Source organism: Lithobates pipiens, unplaced genomic scaffold (genome assembly GCF_037356315.1).
Source record: "Lithobates pipiens isolate NorthernLeopardFrog02 unplaced genomic scaffold, aLitPip1_a1.2 Scaffold_8, whole genome shotgun sequence".
Lineage (NCBI taxonomy): Eukaryota > Metazoa > Chordata > Amphibia > Anura > Ranidae > Lithobates > Lithobates pipiens.
The window spans coordinates 234,388,944-234,408,044 of NW_027507903.1; the positions used below are offsets into that span (position 1 = coordinate 234,388,944).

Genomic DNA, 19,101 nt, shown 5'->3' on the forward strand with positions numbered 1-19,101 from the left:
GTTGGGTTTTGCTGTATATTACAGATTTCTTTTGTTGGCACAAATTCTCTTTTCAGTTGATAGCTGTCTTGTTTGAGGTCAGTATGGGGTTTATGCTTTTGGTATATGTCCCAACAAAACGGCGACTGTGTCTCTAACCACACACACACCAACTCCCTGTAGCTTGAATGAGATGGCTAGAAGATGACTTCAGCTCCTGTTCTCTACCTGTAGAGAACTGTCCCGACGCGTTTCATCCTTTTCAGGGCTTAGTTGTAGAGGTTCAGTCACATTCATGCAGTAGGGAGTCAGTGTCTATGTGAAGATGGGGAACATTTTGTTGAAGTCTACTAGAGCCTGACAAGCTGACCATGTCTGTCTTGCACCAGTCTTTTCACATGCTGATCTGACTGACATAGCATTTGAGAGGTACTATTTTTATTGTTTTTTGCATACTAGTATGTTGACGGCTTTCAATGCAAACCTGTCTTAGTGTGCGCCATTCTATAATTACAGAACAGAGCTCCTATAGCAACTTCCTCTAAGAACCGAGACTGATGTAAAGAGTTCTATATAATCAGCTTGCCTAATTTGTTGCTGATATAGATGTAAGGAACAATCGTTTTTGGCTTGTAGTGCATATGAAATTGCTGTATTTGTGTATTCGCTGCTGAAGCAGACACTGTTTATTGCCATTGTTGTATGCACAGTGTCATCCTCCATATTTGTTTGCATTTTACATATCACGTAGAAAAACCTGCTTGGGCAAGCAGTAGTTGACCTTGTATTGAACGCTGCTCGTTTTTATCTTAATGCATTCTGAACTACCCATAGAACATTCCCCAGTACATATTTTTCTTAAGTGTATAAATATACTTGCATAGCTTTCTTACACTGCCACTTCCCCGAACCTCTGGATAGAGGGTGCTTCCTGATAACGTCATATGTCCAACATCTCCAGTAGAGGTCGACCGATAGGGGTTTTTCTCTGGCCGATGCCGATATTTAGAAATAATGGCGGCCGATAGCCGATATATGATGCCGATTTTTTTTGGGCCGATATGTTAGGCCGATTTTATTTTATTTATTTATTTTTTCCTTTTTTATTATATTATTATTATTTTTTAATCCCCCTTGATCTAACACACCTTTCCCACTGGGGCGTTTTTCAGGCGCTTTTGGGCTAAAAATAGCGCCTGTAAAGTGCCTGCAAAATGGCTCCCCTGCAGTCTGTGTGAAAGACAGAGTGCTTTCACACTGAGGCGATGCGCTGGCAGGATCTTAAAAAAAAGTCCTGCAAGCAGCACATTTGGAGTGGTGTATACCGCTCCTCCACCACTCCTGCCCATTGATATGAATGGGCACCACTGCCGAAGCGCATGCAATGCGATTTGGCAGCAGTGCTTCATGGGCGCATTTAACCTCTTCCTTGGCTGCTAGCTGGGTTATATGTGCCCCACTAGCAGCCAAATAGCACCGCTAAAATGATGGTAAAGAGCCGCTAAAACTTGCATTTTACCATCAACGCCTGCCCGCTCCAGTGTGAAAGCAGCCTTCATAAGTGATACAGAAAATTTCTTACATTTAAGCATTAAACAAAACAAAACCTCCAATCAGTTTACTTGTATGTATGATTTAGATAAAAAAAAAAAAAAAAACCTATATATTAAATAAAAACAGGTAGTCAAAACTTTTGGACAAAAAAAAAAAGTGGGCTAACTTTACTGTTTATATTTTATTTTTATTTTTTAAATAGTGTATTTTTTTCCCAAAAAAATGCATTTGAAAGACCTCTGTGCAAATGCCGTGTGCCATAAAATATTGCAACAACCGCTATTTTATTCCCTAGGATCTCTGCTAAAAAAATATATATAATTTTTGGGGGGTCTAAGTGATTTTCTGGCAGAAAATACAGGATTTTTACTTGTAAGCAACAAGTGTCAGAAAAGATTTAGTCTTTAAATGGTTAAACTGAGAACTTCTACACACAGAGATAACTTCATTCATTCAAGTGTAAACATTGTATCATTTTGTTCTTTTCTTGGCAGCCTGCCCAGAGAGGAGGAAAGTGTTTCTATGACGACTCAGGCAACTTACACTGACTTCTATACAGAAGTCATTTCAAAGTCCCGCTGCAGTTCTAAATCGGCTTTTTATCAGCACAATCGGCCGATTATTTAAAAAACTGCAAATATCGGCCGATATATCGGTCGACCTCTAATCTCCAGCCAGTGTCAGTCACCCACTGGGAGGAGCTAGTGGAATGGATTTCTGCTCCAGGCTTTGGTTTCTATAGATGCACGTTTGGTATGCAAAAGTGGCTCAATGGGACCCTGTAAGTGGACGCAGCTAACTAAAAAAAAAAAAAAAAGAACATGAGAAGGGGCAACTTTGAGGGTGATTCACAGTAACCGCACTGGAAAATAGGCTGGTGTCCTTGCTGGATGGGCTTTGGGGGGCTGTTGCCTTGTGTTAAAGCGCAAAGGCGCTGTTTACTTTTTCGTTTTTTTTAAAACTAGTGAAATGTCACAAACTGACTTTTCATTAATTTCTAAGCACCTCAGCTGTGGCACATAGAAACAAACTGTGAGAGGAAGCTGTGGAGCAGTGTGGAATAATGCAGACTTGTTACCTATTTACGAACAGCAATCCTCCATTGCTGTCGTCTGCCTTCAACTGTAACCAGGATACATAGAAAGCAATTGTTTTCTTTGTGCCTTTGCAGAGATTAGTGTTTTTATATCGCAGAAAAAATGCTGATGTCCACACAGTCTGCAAAAGTAGTAAATACGTGTCACAGAGATCAAGGAAGTAAAAGTGTGGGGGTCTTCACAAAGTAAGTTTACAAACTTGAAGATCATTTGGGATAATAGGAGTAGGCTAGAAATAATTGAGATGCAATGTGAAAATACATGTAAAATTTTCCATTTGACCATAGATGCACTTTAAAGAGTAAAAAAGGCTTATCTGTAGGTACCATGAATATATCCTAAACATGCGCCTTTTAGGAAATATTCATAGCTGGTGATGTCACTGTCACATGCGCAACGCGCTCTGCATTCAGAGCAAACAAAGTATGCTGTCCATGTGAAGAGTGCTGTGTCGCAATTGTGACTCTCGTGAGCATACACGTGAATGATATCATTGCGGCCTGGTCATTCAAATACCCAGAAAAAAGACTGGGTGAAGATAGAAGTATCTGTGGCGGTGACTGCATGCTTTTAGTAATGTGCTAGTATACAGTGGACACTAGCATATTATTCCATTAAAGTAGTTTTAAGGGCTGAAAGTTTTATGCATTAAAGTAAAAAAAACCTTCAGTGTGCGCCTCCCTTATACTTACCTGAGCCCGATCTGGATCCAGCAATGTGCACAAGGACAGCAGCTGTCTTGGCTCTCTCCTACCTCATTGGCTCAGACACAGCAGTGGTAGCCATTGGCTCCGGTTTAATCACAGCCAGTGAGTAGGGAGCGAGGCTCAGGAACATTAGCATGCACAAATACCTCCATAGCAAGCGACTTTCTATGGGGCACTTGGCAAGAGTCAGGAGTACTGGTGGGGGACCTGAGAAGATCCGGTTCAGGGCTGCTCTGTGTAAAACTAAAAAGAAAAAAATACCTTTTTAGTATCACTTGAACCTGCAGGGGGCTTGGGTAGTTCTTTTTAAAATGAGTTTACTACTGCTTTAATGTAAAAACTGCTTGTACAGTATTCAGGTGACAATGGATCAACGTGATCTTGTTGGAAATGTGGTAGAATAAAATCAATTGGCAAAGACGGACAGAAAACTAGAATTATTTCAACAGAGTATTCCAGTGAATGTGCTTTTTATATTCTTTCAGATATGTAAGTTCCCCAGTCCTTGTTCCAATGTAGAATTTCCTGGTGCTTTTATAGAAACAGCTGCTTTCCATTACCAATCTTCTATCTCCTCCTTGATTGTGATTTCGTATTCCTTCACAATACTTGAACAGTACACAAAAGCAGCTGTTCCCTGTTAGCAAACTGTCAGCATTTCATTATTCATTATTTTAGTGTATCTGGTTTAATCAAATCTAGATCTTCTATAGAATATAACTGTTGGGGGTTGTGTATTTGGCATTATCACTAATGGTCAGTGGATCTTAACAGGGAACAAAATGTCCTGAACTGTGCATTATTACATTACCTGGATTATCACTGCTGGCAGCAAACCATTAACTATTAATGAAGCGCCATAGCCAATTCATATGACATTTATATATTAAACCAGTAGAAGCCCACTATCCCTCTTTTGTCTGATGGTATACATTGAGCAATTACAAACTGCCGAGAGACATTTCTATTTAAAAGAAGTTCAAGTAATAACCATGAAGCTCTATAGAGAAAATTGCAAAAGGGGGTGCTCCAGGAATTTTTGGGGTAAAGGGTAGTAACCAGAAATGGGAGTAACAAGCGCATAAAAATATATCAAATTTATTGAGTACAAAGCAGTAATAGAATTAATACACAAGGTATATCAACCTAAAAGCAACTTAGTCAGACTGAATAGTTACATAACTAGATTCTGAGACACACAGGTGATCTCATAATGAGAGGCCAAATGATGTGCGTGTACACAGGAGTCGCAACATGTTTCGGAATATAGGTATGCATAATTAATTCCTTCTTCAGGGCCTGGTTTGAGATGAGCTGTTTTGTCTGGTAATAAAACAGCAGAAATATCCCCCAAAAAAGTATGAGAATAAACAAATATGCAAATGTCAGAAAACAGTAGGTAATAGCATGGCATATGAAGATGGCAGATAATCAAAACAGGTAATACTCACAGTATAACTATCTCTTGTGAATTAAAGTACACATTAGGGTCCACACAAAAGAGGGGCTTCCATCTCTAAGCTGCTCCATCGCACAGTGGAATGCCCTAGATTGTGGCTGGGGGGCCAAGTATGCGTCCCCACAGCGCCAATGATACACGTTTACGTGTGCCAAATCGGTTAGAGTATGTTGTATGGCGTGAGTGGAACATAAAGCATCCCTGCCGACAAATACAGCCGAGGTGATCCGTGCAAACTTCTTGGCACATTCCCTTGTGGCCATTGCAAATACATGGATTCCAGAAAAAAATGTGATTACTCAATAGCTGGATCTTTATCCCTAGACACTTTGCCAACTGTCAGACTATGGGAGTTGTATACCTCCTACAATGTGGTTGTTATTATATAGGCAAAACCATACAGAAACTGGGGCAAAGAATCTACCACCACATCCGGGTTATGCAAACCAACAACCCTGATCATCCTTTGGGAAGACATGTGGCACAGGCCCAGAGTGGCCACTTTACCAAGGTGTCCATTTTGGTGTTGGACCAAGTGCATCCCAGTTCACGAGGAGGAGATCTCAACAAGCTCTTCCTACAGCGTGAGCTGGATCTCGGATTTAAATGCTACCTCTCCAGCCGGGCCTCAACGAGGCCTTCAATCTGAAGCCCTTTTTACAGGGCTTCTCTTCTGGAGGTTTCGAGAGGGACATGTGAACCTATGATCCCAATATCACTGTGTAGATCTATTCCTGTAGACATACTGCCAACCTACCCATTTGTATATGTGATTGGGAACAGTAACAAGTTTTACTAATGGGCGACAGGGTAACACCCCCACATTGGCCCCCACCCTCCCCTTTTTTCCTACCGTCTTTCCCCGGTTTTCCCACTTCTCTCCCCCCTCCACCCTTCTCTCTTATTCCCCACCCCCCTCCCCTTTCACCTGATCTGTTGGGAGTGGGAGGCTTACACCATGATACCCTTTACTGCGATGCACCCCCATGCATAACATAACGATTTATACACCTTATATTATATATCCTTTTGTGTCTATTATTTCATGTTTCTTACATAGACACACGTTTTGTGCCAGATCCGTCTCCAAAATTTTGGTTGATCCTTGTGGGCCCCGGTGTCTTTTGTCGGCAGGGATGCTTTATGTTCCACTCACACCATAGAACATAATCGATTTGGCACGGACAACCATGTATCATCGGCACTGTGGGGACGCATACTTATCAACTGTGTGCCTCAGAATCTAGTTGTTATGTAACGATTCAGTCTGACTAATTTGCTTTTAGGTTGATATACCTTGTGTATTAATTATATTACTGCTTTGTACTCAATAAATTTTGTATATTTTTTTAGTATCAATAATTTTTATTGAATATCACAGGTTTGTACAATATCTCAGTCTTATACAAAAGTCAAGTATTTATACAGTCGATTCTTGCAGTTTACAGTTATGGTAGTGGAACTAGTGATATCCATTAACACAAAGACAGTGAAAGAAAATAAAGGGAAAAGTAAAGTAACATAACATAACTGGATGCCATATTTAGATATAGACACGAAAAGCTCACATATGCATGCTCTAACACGGATAACAGCTAAACCTTCACTTCAAGTATTATAGCAGAATACTTTCTCTCAATTGTAATCGATATCACTTATAGTTAGCAGAACTATACCAGTCTATCCAGGGCTGCCACAAAGTTTGTTTGGATGCTAAATTGCCTTGGGAAGCAGCAAACATTAGTTCATAGTTTATGTGTAAATCTACCTCTCTTATGATCTCTTTTAGCTGCGGTATTCCTTCCGTTCTCCAACGTTTTACAATCGCTAATCTAGTGCTCACTAATATATGAAAAACCACCAGTCTGTAGTGTTTTGGGAATCTATCCCCAGTGACAAAACTGCCAACCCAGAATCATTGCTAGTATAAGAGTCGGCTATTCTATCGATCAAGTTGAAGACTTGGCGCCAGAGATTGTCCAACTTTGGGCACGCCCAAAGTATATGTCCCAGTGACCCCCTATGTCCGCAAAGTCTCCAGCAAAGTGGAGACGCATGGGGATGGAAGCCCGCCAGTCTCACCGGAGTTAAATACCACCTGAGAAGGATCTTAGAAGAAAGTTCCCACAGATTCACAGATTTGGTCACTATGTAAACAACCTTTATGGATTCTTCCCACTGCTCCATAGAATAGGAAACTCCCAACTCGAGTTCCCAGGATCTCATAGACGGAGACCTCCGAAACTCAGACTTGTGATTTAAGAGGTTATAAAACCGTGATATACCTTTAATTGTTGTATGATTATTTTGGTAGTACAGATATACTCTTACCGGAAGGGGTATCTGGGTTGTAGGAATTGTATTAAGTAGATGTGCGATCTGATTGTATGTATATTGGTCCCTAGTTTCCAGCCCAAATTCCAACTGTAGCGACCTAAATGTTTTAATAGATGGTCCTATCATAATGTCCTGTACTGAAGAAATTCCCCTCGCCAGCCAGTTTCTAATGTATATTTGAGGAATGAGAAGCCGCAGGCTCGATAAGGTTAAATGGATTGACTTGGTGGGTTGGTCCGGGCTAACGCAACCTAGAAGTGTCTTCCAAGCTACCAGCGTGGCCCTCATAGGGGGAGATAAAATACCGACCACCCGTGGGGTAAGTGAACAGGTCAGCAATAGATCTCCAGTATTTTGCTGAATACATTGTGCTTTTTCTAGTTCCAACCATCTAGGCCCCTGTCCCGGAACAAACCACTGTCTTGCCTGGGCCAGGACAGTGGCCAGGTAGTAATCCTTTAAAAGAACATGACCCACCCCTCCTGCTCTTTTCGTCTGTATCAGCTTCTTGAAAGCGCACCTGGCTTTCTTACCTTGCCATAAAAAATTATTAATCATGGATTGTGCTTTGAAAAAAACATTCAGGATTGTAACAGGAAGGGTCCTAAATAGGTAGAGGAATTAAGGTTAGACCATCATCTTAAAAGTGGCTAATCTTCCTGTCCATGACATTTCTGTTTTGGAAATAGACAGCAGTTTGGATCCTAGTCCCTCCAGGAAAGGTAAATAATTGTCATTACACAATTTACTTGTTTTATCAGATAATACTATGCCCAAGTATTTGATACCATTGGAGCTCCAAGCATAAGGAAAGATGCTTTGTAGCCTGGATTGCGTTCCACCATCTATCCCTAAGCCCAATATCTGGGATTTTCCTTCATTTACCTTGTAGTAAGAAACCCAATTGAACAGTGAGAGAGATTCATGTGCCTCAGCCAGGGAAGTCTCCACGCTGGTCAACATCAAAATCACATCATCAGCAAACAGGCTGATACTTTGGCTCCCCTTCCCCACCTCGAACCCTGTTATTCGTGGATGAGATCTAATGTGGATGGCCAGGGGTTCCATCAATAGATTAAATATCAAGGGTGATAAAGGGCACCCGTGCCACGTCCCATTCGAAATAAGAAACGGGGAGGACATAACCCCCGATATATATACCCTGGCCGAGGGTTTGGAATATAATGCCATAATTGCTGACTTATGCCCCCCTCAAACCCAAAGGCCCTCAGCACCTCACTGAGGTACTGCCAGTGAATACGGTCAAAGGCCTTCTCCACATCCAATGTTAGAAGCAGAGAAGGCCTCCCCCTCGCCTCAGCTAAATGAATTAAATTAACTAGTCTTCGGGTCGCATATGAGGCTTGTCTATTCTTAGTGAAACCTGTCTGGTCGGGATGAATGATCGTGGGAAGGATATCCACCATACGAGCTGCAATTAATTTGGCATATAATTTCAAATCACTATTTAGCAGAGATCGGCCTGAAGTTGGGTGGAGAGACTGGATCCTTCCCCGGCTTAGGCAGAGTTATGATCAAAGCTTCTAACATCTCCGGCAGGAAAGAGGCAGAGGCAGCAGCTTTGTTAAAAATCGTAGTAAGGTGCGGGGTAAGAGTGTTTTTGAACAATTTGTAGTGTTCGCCACTAAAGCCATCCGGTCCTGGGGATTTATTAGACGGTAATGAATCTATGGATTTCTGGACTTCTACATCAGTGAATGGAGCATTTAGAGAGTCCAGTTGTTTCTGAGTCAGTCGTGGAATTGGCAGTCGGGAGAGGAAGTCAACAATTTGCTCCTGTTTTGGTTGATGAGTCATGGGGTCGTCTTTGAGGTTGTAAAGCGAGCTATAATAGGAGCTAAAAGCGTCAGCGATTTTCTTAGGGTGAGTTTCCTTTAGTTTGGTGACAGGGTGAATGATGTAAGGTATTCTGGCTTTATATCTATGACCTTTGATTTTGTGAGCTAGGAGCCTACCCGCCTTATTATCACAAGCATAAAACGTCATGTTTCTCCGTTTGCTAGACTTCTCAAAGTTTTCAAGTAGCAGTAAGCGCAGGTCATGTCTATGCTGGGCAAGTTTTTGGGACAAAAAGTCTGTCGGCTTAGACTTGTTGAGCCGCTCTAACTGCCCAATAGCCGTCATCAAATCTGTAAGTTTGCTCTGCCTCTGACTCTTTAACCTCGCTCCCATTTGAATGCAAATACCCCTCATATATACGCCTTATGCGCATTCCATAACACAAATGGGTCTGTAACGGATTCAACATTATCATTAAAAAATTTGGTTAGGCGTTCCTGGAAAAACTTTCTGCATTCCCCCCTCTGCAGCACATAAGTGTTGATTCTCCATAGCGGCCTCGCATCAACAGCTGCCGAGCCCACCATGGAGAGCACCACCGGTGCGTGATCAGACTTATTGAGTTATATTAAGTTATCGGCTTAATGGCCACAGAAGATGTCCGTAGCAAAGTCTGCTGATCTACCAAAAACAGATCGATCCTAGTATAGACCTGGTGCGGAGGCGAAAAGTAAGTAAAGTCCCTCTCGTTAGCGTGCAAACATCTCCAGGTATCGTATAGGCCGTGCTGGTGAATAGTGGGCTGCAGAGCCGAGCGCAGTCTAATGGACCGCGACGTAGAGTCCAAGGTAGGATCTGGAGTTAAATTGAAATCCCCACACATTATCAGCAGACCCTTTTGGATTTTCCTCACTCTACGCATCAGGCCATTAAAAAATCTCACCTGGTGGGTGTTGGGGGAGTACACGTTCACAATCGTGTAGGTAGTCAGGTTCAGATCACATATCAGAATTAAGAATCTGCCATGGGGATCACTAATAGACTCGTGTAGATGAAAGGCCACAGAGTCCTTTATAGCTGTTAGAACCCCTTTCCTTTTTGTATCCGCATTGGCTGTGAATGTGTGTGGGAAACTTTTGTGCGAGCACTTGGGTGCTTTGGCAGTCATAAAGTGGGTCTCCTGGGCGCAAACAATGTCAAATTTGTGTAATTCCGCTTCTTTCCAGAGCGAGTGTCGCTTCATGGGGTGGTTAAGCCCCTTAGTGTTCATAGACAAGATGTTCAGAGCCATAAAAGGAACATGGGTAGTCAGTGCAGGATAATGTGTTGACCAACCCCTCCAAAGAGGTCCCCCCTAGTCCACAGGGGTTTCCCAACTTCTCCGAGGGTGCCACATGGGCTGTGTGCAGAGTAGTACTCACTGTTGCAAAGAGGAAACCACCGGTCATGGCTCCGTATAGGCTCACCGACTCTAGCTGCTGGACAAATGGAGGTATCCGCAGTCTCTCCCATCCATCATATGTTAAGCGGCCTGCAGTTTTCACTTGTTTCAGCATCCGAACAAAAAAAGAAGATGAAAAAGAAGAAAGTAAAACAGAACATTAGGTAGATTTTGTAGTAACATCCCCTCTCTTAACACTAGAGCTACAACTAACAAAACAAAGGGCAGCGGGCGCTGCAAAGTTAACTGGGGGGAAAGTTCAGCCGTAGGCTCCCTAAGAACAGTGACAATGGGATCTCAGATTTAGACAAGTACATCCGTCCCACCTTAAGAGTGCGACTTGGCGTTCCGTGCTGTAACAGTTTTCCACTCATGGTCTATCAGTTTCGGGGCATTAGACAACGCTGCGCTCATTTCCAACTCCGAGAGTATGCCCCACTCCCGTAGTAGTGTAATGCCTTTGTCCAAGGAGGTGATTATGAATGTACAGTTGTCCTTGGTTACAGACAGTTTGGTAGGGAATCCCCACTTGTAAACAATTTTGTGGTTCCTCAGAGCTTTGGTAATAGTATTCAGGTTTCTCCTTTTCTGGAGAGTGTATTGTGAAAGATCTGTGAAGAACTGCAAGTGTTGAAGTTGTGGCGGGATGTGTTTTTTGTCGCATGGCTGCCATAAGATCCCCTTTCACATGGAAAAAGTGTAGCCTGAGCAATACATCCCTCGGGACCTGATCAGACAGATGAGTTGGCTTGGGAAGACGATGAATCCTGTCGATCGTCACATCAAAATCTGATAGTGCTGGTAGAATTTGCTTAAACACTGTCACCACATGCGCATTTAGGTCGGCCTGTAATACAGTTTCGGGGATCCCCCTAATTTTGATATTGTTTCTACGTGATCTGTCTTCCAGGTCCTCCAGTTTCTCCTTGAGCCTCTCCACCTCCCCTTCCTTCTCCTCATTTGCTTCCACTAGGTCATTTATAGTCCCAGCATATTCCCCCATCTTTGTTTCAATATGATCCACTCTGTCTCCTGTGGCATTAAGATCCTTATTAAAGCTATGCGTACAAGCAGCCAAATCCGACTGGATGGTGCTACGAAGTAATAATAACATGTCTTTCAAAACAGTGTCTAACACCGGCTGATTTTGAGTGGGATATGACTCGATGGGCTCGGCTAACTTCCGGGTGTCATCCCCTGAGTCTGTGGATGGGCTGCCCGCCCCGCTCAATCCCCCGCCATCCAGCCTGGGTTTCGACTTGGCCGGGCTGCTGGTGGATGGGGGGGGGGGGGGGGTAGGAGAGGCGGCCCGTGGTGGAGGCTTTTTTGTTCAGCTGTTTACCTGGCTCAGTTCCCCTCGTGCGCGGTGAGGCTCTCTGCGGTGAGTAGGCCCGGGCGCCATCTTGGGACTCCCTGTCAGGTATCCTGGAGTAAAAGTCTGTAAGGCGTTGAGGTTTTTCCACACCACGTCTCTTACCGGGCATGATCCCGGGGGGATGAGAAGGCTATCCGCAGCCACATGTCGCTGCCAGAGGGCGCGGATGGTGCTGCTTTTTGCTGCTTGGGTCCCCTGTCACCGGAGCTCTGGGATTATGCGTCCATCCCCCCCCAATTTTGTATATTTTTATACGCTTGTTACTCCCATTTCTGGTTACTACCCTTTGCCCAAATAATCCCCGGGGCACCCCCCCTTTGCAATTTTCTTTTTTGTATTGGGATGTGGCGAAGGTTTTCAGTACCATATTTATAGGTGGTTTTCCTCCTTCAATATATATATATATATGAAGCTCTATAGAGGTAGGTTTAAGGAAGAATTCTTTTTTAAACAGGATATTAGAAATCATGTTGAGAGTTTACTCATTTATGTTTAATGCAATCAATGTCTGAGATGCATTCTAGACCAGAATATTGATTTTTGTTGTGACACTTTTTTATGTTTTGCTATCCTTCCCCATCTGTAAAGATGCTGGTTGAGCGCATTTAAAGCCAAACTGAACCCATCCATTTAACTGTTTCCCAAAGTCATTGCATTCTGTGAATAATTGTCATGAATGCTCGCAGCCCAGCTTTGAAACCATCAAATGGCTGGTGTCATAAATGATCACATGTGCAGCAAAATGACAACTGCATATCAAACAGAGGCGAAGGCAGCTTCCTCTAAGGGCCGGTTCACACAGCGAGGCGATGCGAGGCGACACGGCTCGCCTCGCCTCGCTCCCGCAAGTCGCCCCCGTTCTGTACAATGGAACCGTTCTGAGAGGAGCGACTCGAGTCGCTCCGACTCAGAAAAAAGGTTCCTGTACTACTTCGGGGCGACTTCGGGGGCGACTTGCATTGACTTCTATACAGAAGTCCTCTGCAAGTCGCCGCTGAGGTCCCCACAGGTCGCGGCGAGGCAAGTCGGAGACGCCTCGCCGCGCCTCGCTGTGTGAACCGGCCCTTAAGCAGTGGTCTCCAAACTGCAGCCCGGTGCTTGCTTTTATCTGGCCTTTGGGGCAAAATTTCATCCACTGATGCAAACAATACGGCATAATTCCTCCCACTAATACCAACAGCGGGACACAATTCCTCTCAATGACACCAACACTGGTTGACAATTTCTTACAATGACACCGACAATGGGCATAGTTTCTCTCACCGACACCAACAATGGGGCACAATTCCTTTCAAAGACACCAGGGAGGGGCTATTCCGAACAATGACACAAATGATTTGGGACAATTCCTCATGATGACACCAACAATGGGGCCCTGGGACATAAGTGATTGGGCGCAATTCATCCCAAGGACACCAACAATGGGGCACAATTCCTCCCAATGACACCAACGATGCACCACAATTTCTCTCAATGACGCCAATGATGGGGCGCAATTACTCCCACTGAAACAAACCATGACCAATTCTTTTTTCTCACTGAATAGGACCTTTTCCCATTCACACTGACCACTGTCTGGCCTTCGTAAATTCTAAAGGACAGTAAACTGGCCCTTTGTTTAGAAAGTTTGTAGACCCCTGCTGTAAAGGATAGGGCTGTTTAGTGCTGTTTTAAACAGTTGTGAGAGGCATGTAACCCCTGAGAATGTGCTAGGAGCCTGCAGTGTTTTTATCTGGCTTCAGAAAATGAACATTTGTATTTGCTATAAGAACTTTAATCATTTCTAGTGGAAGCCAGACAAACGTTCGCTTTAATCTACAGTATATTGGGTTATTGGCAAAGGGTAGGTGGGATGAGTGATTACTGTGAATAGGGATAAGAAAATGTGTCTGGGTTTGGTTTTCAGGAAGTTCATCGAAACCCAGAGCAAAAAATATCAAACTTAAAGTTGAGCCTCATTTGACGTTTGTGGGAGGCAAATCTTGATAATCAGTTATGGCAATTTTTAAGGCTAATCGGCAATGGGTTGTTAAAAAAAAAGCTATGTAGAGCTGAGCACATATACGAATGCAAAAACACTTTTTTTGAGAGGGTCCTCCTTTTAATGCGACTTTGAGGAAGGCATATGAAAGGCACCAGTCCGTTTTTTAAGCTGCATATGTTATGGGACATTATGATTTTCACAGACCGTGCAGAATACAGTGTGGCTGACGCTGTCCATAAAGTTGTGTTCTGTTCTGTAACCCCTATGGGCAAAGAGGGTCAAGGCATGGAGGAACTTGAGCTTCCTTCAACAGAATACCCAGATCAACGCTTCCATTGGCTTTCCAGCATGGGCCGACTTCTGTTCAACAGACAGCAGTTCATACGGACTGAAAGTTGATCAGTTCCCTTTGAACCTGCTGATTTTCAGTCCATGTATACTCTGCTTATGAGGGGTCCACAGAATTTTTTTCACTGCTATCTCCAGGGACGTCGGCACCTTTAAGTGCTGCTGCTGAAATATAAGAAAAAAATGGCCCCAAAATGTTGCCAGCTTAGTGAAACACCCAGTTTGTGGTCTTTGTTATACTGCAGTGTCTGGTGCAAAGCTGCTCTTATTTTGCCCAGTAGGTCATATGCCAGCTCCATTATTTTGCATAGAAAACCTTCCCTGCTTTTCACCAGCATGTAGAAGGTGGGGGAGAAGGGTTGTTGGGGTGCTAGCAGCGAGGAGAAAAATATGGGGCAGCTTCAGAGCTTTTTATCCTTCCCTGGTGCTGGGGGGAAAATCGGGGGACCTACTACCACCATCTGAGTGCGAACTCAAAATGCAACTCTCTGAGGATGTGCTGGGACAATTTCTGCTGCTTTTCCAGATGGTGGCCAGATCCACCCGCCCTGGGGGCATAGCTGAAGAGGAGAAACCCATGGCCCTTGGCTGCCTGCCGATCCACATCACAGATAAATGAGCAAACGGGGAAGGTCAATCTGGCTTAAATTGGGAGGCAGAGGTTCTCTGGAGGTAGTAGGATTTGTGTGTGTGTGTGTGTGTGTGTGTTTTTTCTTTAAGAGTTGACAGGTTTATATTTTTTTAATTCAAATTTTTACATCTTTTTTTACAACCTTTTTTTTTTTTTTATTATTATTTTTCTGGTAAGACCATCCTTGCCCTGCTGAGAAAAACTTAGTGTGGTTGCAACAAAATACAGCATACTACCTACACTCACATTAAAGTATATCTAACGCCAAAATGCATTTTAGCTTTGGATACAGTATTGAATGGTTAAATCCCAGGGCAGTTATTTATTGTTTTAAAAGGTCTGTCTGTAATTGTGGCGGTAAAGCCACAGTTCAGCTGACTGCTTTTACTACCCTCCAGCTGCCCGTGAAAGACCCTGATACCCCCAAAAAATGTTGGCTTTTCATACTTTAAAAAATCCTCCCTTCTCAGTCTGTAAGAAATCGCAAGGCATTGGTATGCGGAATGCTGAAATAGCTAATGAATGTCGTACATTCCACTACTATAAAAGAAAATTGTATTTGCTGTGTCAAATCCAGTGTGTCTAATGTTTTGATCCTTCGGAGGTAAAAATAGACTCCCGTAATGTATGCCGATTTATTTTTAACAATGATTAAGAGCAGATTTGTTTATTTCTGGAAATAGCAATTGAGATGGATAATGAAGTGATCATTTCTTGAAAAGAATGTAAGATTTTATTTTTCCAGCAGCTGGTAAATTTAGTCACAGGTTTTCTATTGCATTTCAGAAAACTTTGTGCTGTTCATTTAAAACAGTAAAAATGTGTATATGATTTCTGATTTGATTTATGCGACATTTACAGGGCAGACATGTAGTGCCTGAAATTACAAAGAGGTAAAGTAGGACAACCTGAAGCAGCAGGGGAGCCTTTGATGTTGGCAAAACTTTTATCTGCATTGGTGTAGTGATGTGAGAATACATGCAGTATATAAATACACTTTTATTTATCTACAAGTGTTTCAGTAAATGACATTTAAAATTAAAGGTAAATATTCTAAAATTGCCAATAAGGAAGATTCTATTTTGAATGTTTTTGCTTTTAAATGTAGATTGAGAAAACCTTGCACTACTTGCTCCTGATTTATTTATTTAACTGTTGCTATTGTGACATATTTTTTCATTGCTGAAACATTGTAGTTTGTTTCCTGGTGCTTGCGTAGGCTGGCCCTTTGGCGTGTGTCAGTTCTGAAATGATGTCACCCGTTGGTAATGAGCCATCGATCATCTCTGTATGTGCTACCTTTATAGTGCAACCCGTGTTCCTCAGGTGGGAGTATGTTTAGAATCAAAGGCATATCTGAATCATGTGCCAACTATTGACTTCAGCATTGCTGCCTAAATTAAGTTTCATAATGCATAATGTGCATCTCCTAGAAATAAAACGAGCCTTTTATAATTACAGGAATGGAGCTCTGGAAACTGGGGTCAGGTACTGAGAAGCGCTGTTATTTTGGCAACTAAAATACGACTAAAACAATTGAGATGACTCAAATACGACTAAAGCGAAAATGCCATTTTAGTCAAAAGTGTAAGACTAAAACTAAATTGAAATTTGATGTCAAAATTAACACTGGTCTGTAGTGCATGTTCGTACCTCAATAACACAAATAACAAATTTGATTTTTCACTCCAGCAGTATATACCGTAATGAGTTTGGAATTTGTTCAGAAATACTTAAATAATGCATTACAATTTAACTACACCCATTCGATTTTAGATGACTAAATTGTCATGTAGATTTAGTCGACTAAATACAACTAAAACAATTGCAGAAGACTAAAATGGGACTAAAACCAAAATGCAGTTTTAGCCCGAAAACGAAGACTAAAACTAAATCGAAATTTGCTGCCAAAATGAACACTGCTGACAAGCTGCTTAAAGCAATGAATTCAAAAGGGATTAGATGATTTGACTTGAAATAAGGGAAGCGTTAAAGAACGTACGTACGTACGTACGTACGTGTGTGTGTGTGTGTATGTATGTACACATCTGGTGGCAGGCCACAATAGTGACAAGCTGCATCTGGTGGCAGGCTAGCGACGAGCTGCATCTGGTGGCAGGCTAGCGACGAGCTGCATCTGGTGGCAGGCTAGCGACGAGCTGCATCTGGTGGCAGGCTAGCGACGAGCTGCATCTGGTGGCAGGCTAGCGACGAGCTGCATCTGGTGGCAGGCTAGCGACGAGCTGCAATCTGGTGGCAGCTCAGGGCTCCCACTGAATCTGCATTATTTTGAGTTGAACTAAGTGGAGTTCCAGGCTTTTTTTTAATTTTTTTTATTAAAAGTCAGCAGCTACAAAAGGTTTACCTGCTGACTTTTAATAAACAGACACTTACCTGTTCCATGGTCCAGCGATACGGCCGCACAAAGCCCCGCTCCTCTCCCCCTCCTCTCCTCAGCACATGCATTGGAACTGGGCACCCAACCATGGCAGCTTGCGGCTTCACGGCCGGGCACACACTGCGCATGTGCAAGTCGTGCTGTGCTCTCCCAATGAACAGGCAATCTTCTGGGACCTGTCACATGTCCCAGAAGATGGCTGAGATGGAGGGACCGCCTAGGGGAGAGGAGGAATTGCCTAGGCGGACCGTGGGCGGAAGGAGCAAGTGGGACAGGCATGTAAGGGGGGGGGTGCTTAAAGCAGAAGTTCCACATTTGGGTGGAACTCCGCTTTTAAATATGTTTTATAATGTAATAATATAAATATTGCGCTTCAGTCCTGATACCATGGTGTCGGGATGATTGAAGCTTGAAGTGCTAACACAACACATCCTGATTCTGCTGTTGAGTGTTCAGAACTGCTGTTCTAGAGAGTGCCCTGACTTTAATATTTGCTTTTTTGATCTATCCCCTTAAATATTTGGGGAATTACTGTTTTTTCTGTCTGGTATTTGATATACATACATAGTATATTAGTGCACCTAAAAGTGATATTTAAATTTCCAGTACATACACACACAGTAGATTCGTGCACCTAAAAGGAATATTTAACTTTCCAGTAGAAGATAAAAAAGATAAACCATTGTTTAATTTTGTGAAATTATAAATCCCAAGTCATGGATGCTCAACCACAGCCCTCCAACTGTTGCAAAACTACAAGTTCCATCATGCCTCTGACTTTAGGAGTCGTGCTTGTACTTGTCCGTCTTGCAATGCATCATGGGACTTGCAGTTCTGCAACTGTTAAAGGGCCACAGGTTATGCACCAATGCCCAAAGCTATGCTGAAAAATCCAAAATGTCATGGTGGGTAGACAAGGAAAAAAGAGGTAGGAAGAGCTCACCAAACCATTCCGCAAGGCATATAATGGGACACAAGTTGCCGCATCCCTCCAGACTACATATATAACTGAATTATCACTTCTGGGTGGACTGACAGGCGAATATGTGCACTTTACATAGATACATGGAAAATGTATCCTTATCGGCTGCCTCTTTTGCTATCAAAAAGCTGCAGCAGATTTGTAGCATGCCTATATAGGCGTGTTCTTAATTTACAGACTGATAAGCTGTGGTCGCACATTGCAGTGCTGAAAGCCTATGAGCAGAGCAGTACACCCCAGGCGTGGGGAAACCTCTGACCATGTAACTGAATACATCCACAATGTGCTTCTTTGCATTTCATAAATTGCTTCCAGATGTGCTCCTTGATCTTTCCTCTGGAGACCAGATTTAATTCTGTTTTAGTCTGCAGCGGCTCTCTCCTTTTTGGGAAACATATTTGCTGGCTTGCAGAGTCTTATCTAAAATAGACATGTTTATTTGTGTATGACATCTATAGAAAAACTTGTAATGGAACATGAGAACTAGGTTGGAATACGTCTTCGTGGCTTCCTGTGGAAATGGTGTACTTCATAGAGAAATGGGACGTGCCAGGTAGCATGCTTTATTCCATCGCCGTTCTGAATAATCAGGATGAAATGTCCAGTCACACAAATGTATTTATAAATAAGATAGACTCACTTATATAAAAGACTGCTATAGCAATATTGTATTGTATTGTGATTACTCTAATACTTATGATAGTGTTCAGTATATGCAATGGTTTAGATTTAGTGTTGAAAATATTTTTATTAAGACATGTCAAATAAAAAAAACAATAAACAGTAACCATCATGAGGCATATGCAGACAGGAACAGTAACTGAGGTACAATTACAGGAGACCGGCTAACGACAAACGGCCACAGCCGGTCCCTGACAGGAGGCTTGGAGAGTAGAAAAGACGGCCTGTGCTCCGATCCCTAAGGTCACAGTAGGGAGAAGCACCCATGGGTTACTACATGATGCAGTTTTTAGACAAGAACATAAAAAAAAAAAGAAAGAACAGAAAG

At 42.7% G+C, this 19,101-nt stretch overlaps 1 protein-coding gene across 4 annotated transcripts in view; it reads left to right on the forward strand.

The window, feature by feature from the left end:
• The window catches only part of OSBPL8 (oxysterol binding protein like 8), a 403,742-nt gene that overhangs the window by 140,582 nt on the left and 244,059 nt on the right, over nt 1–19,101 (forward strand). The gene's annotated exons all lie outside the window — the stretch shown is intronic.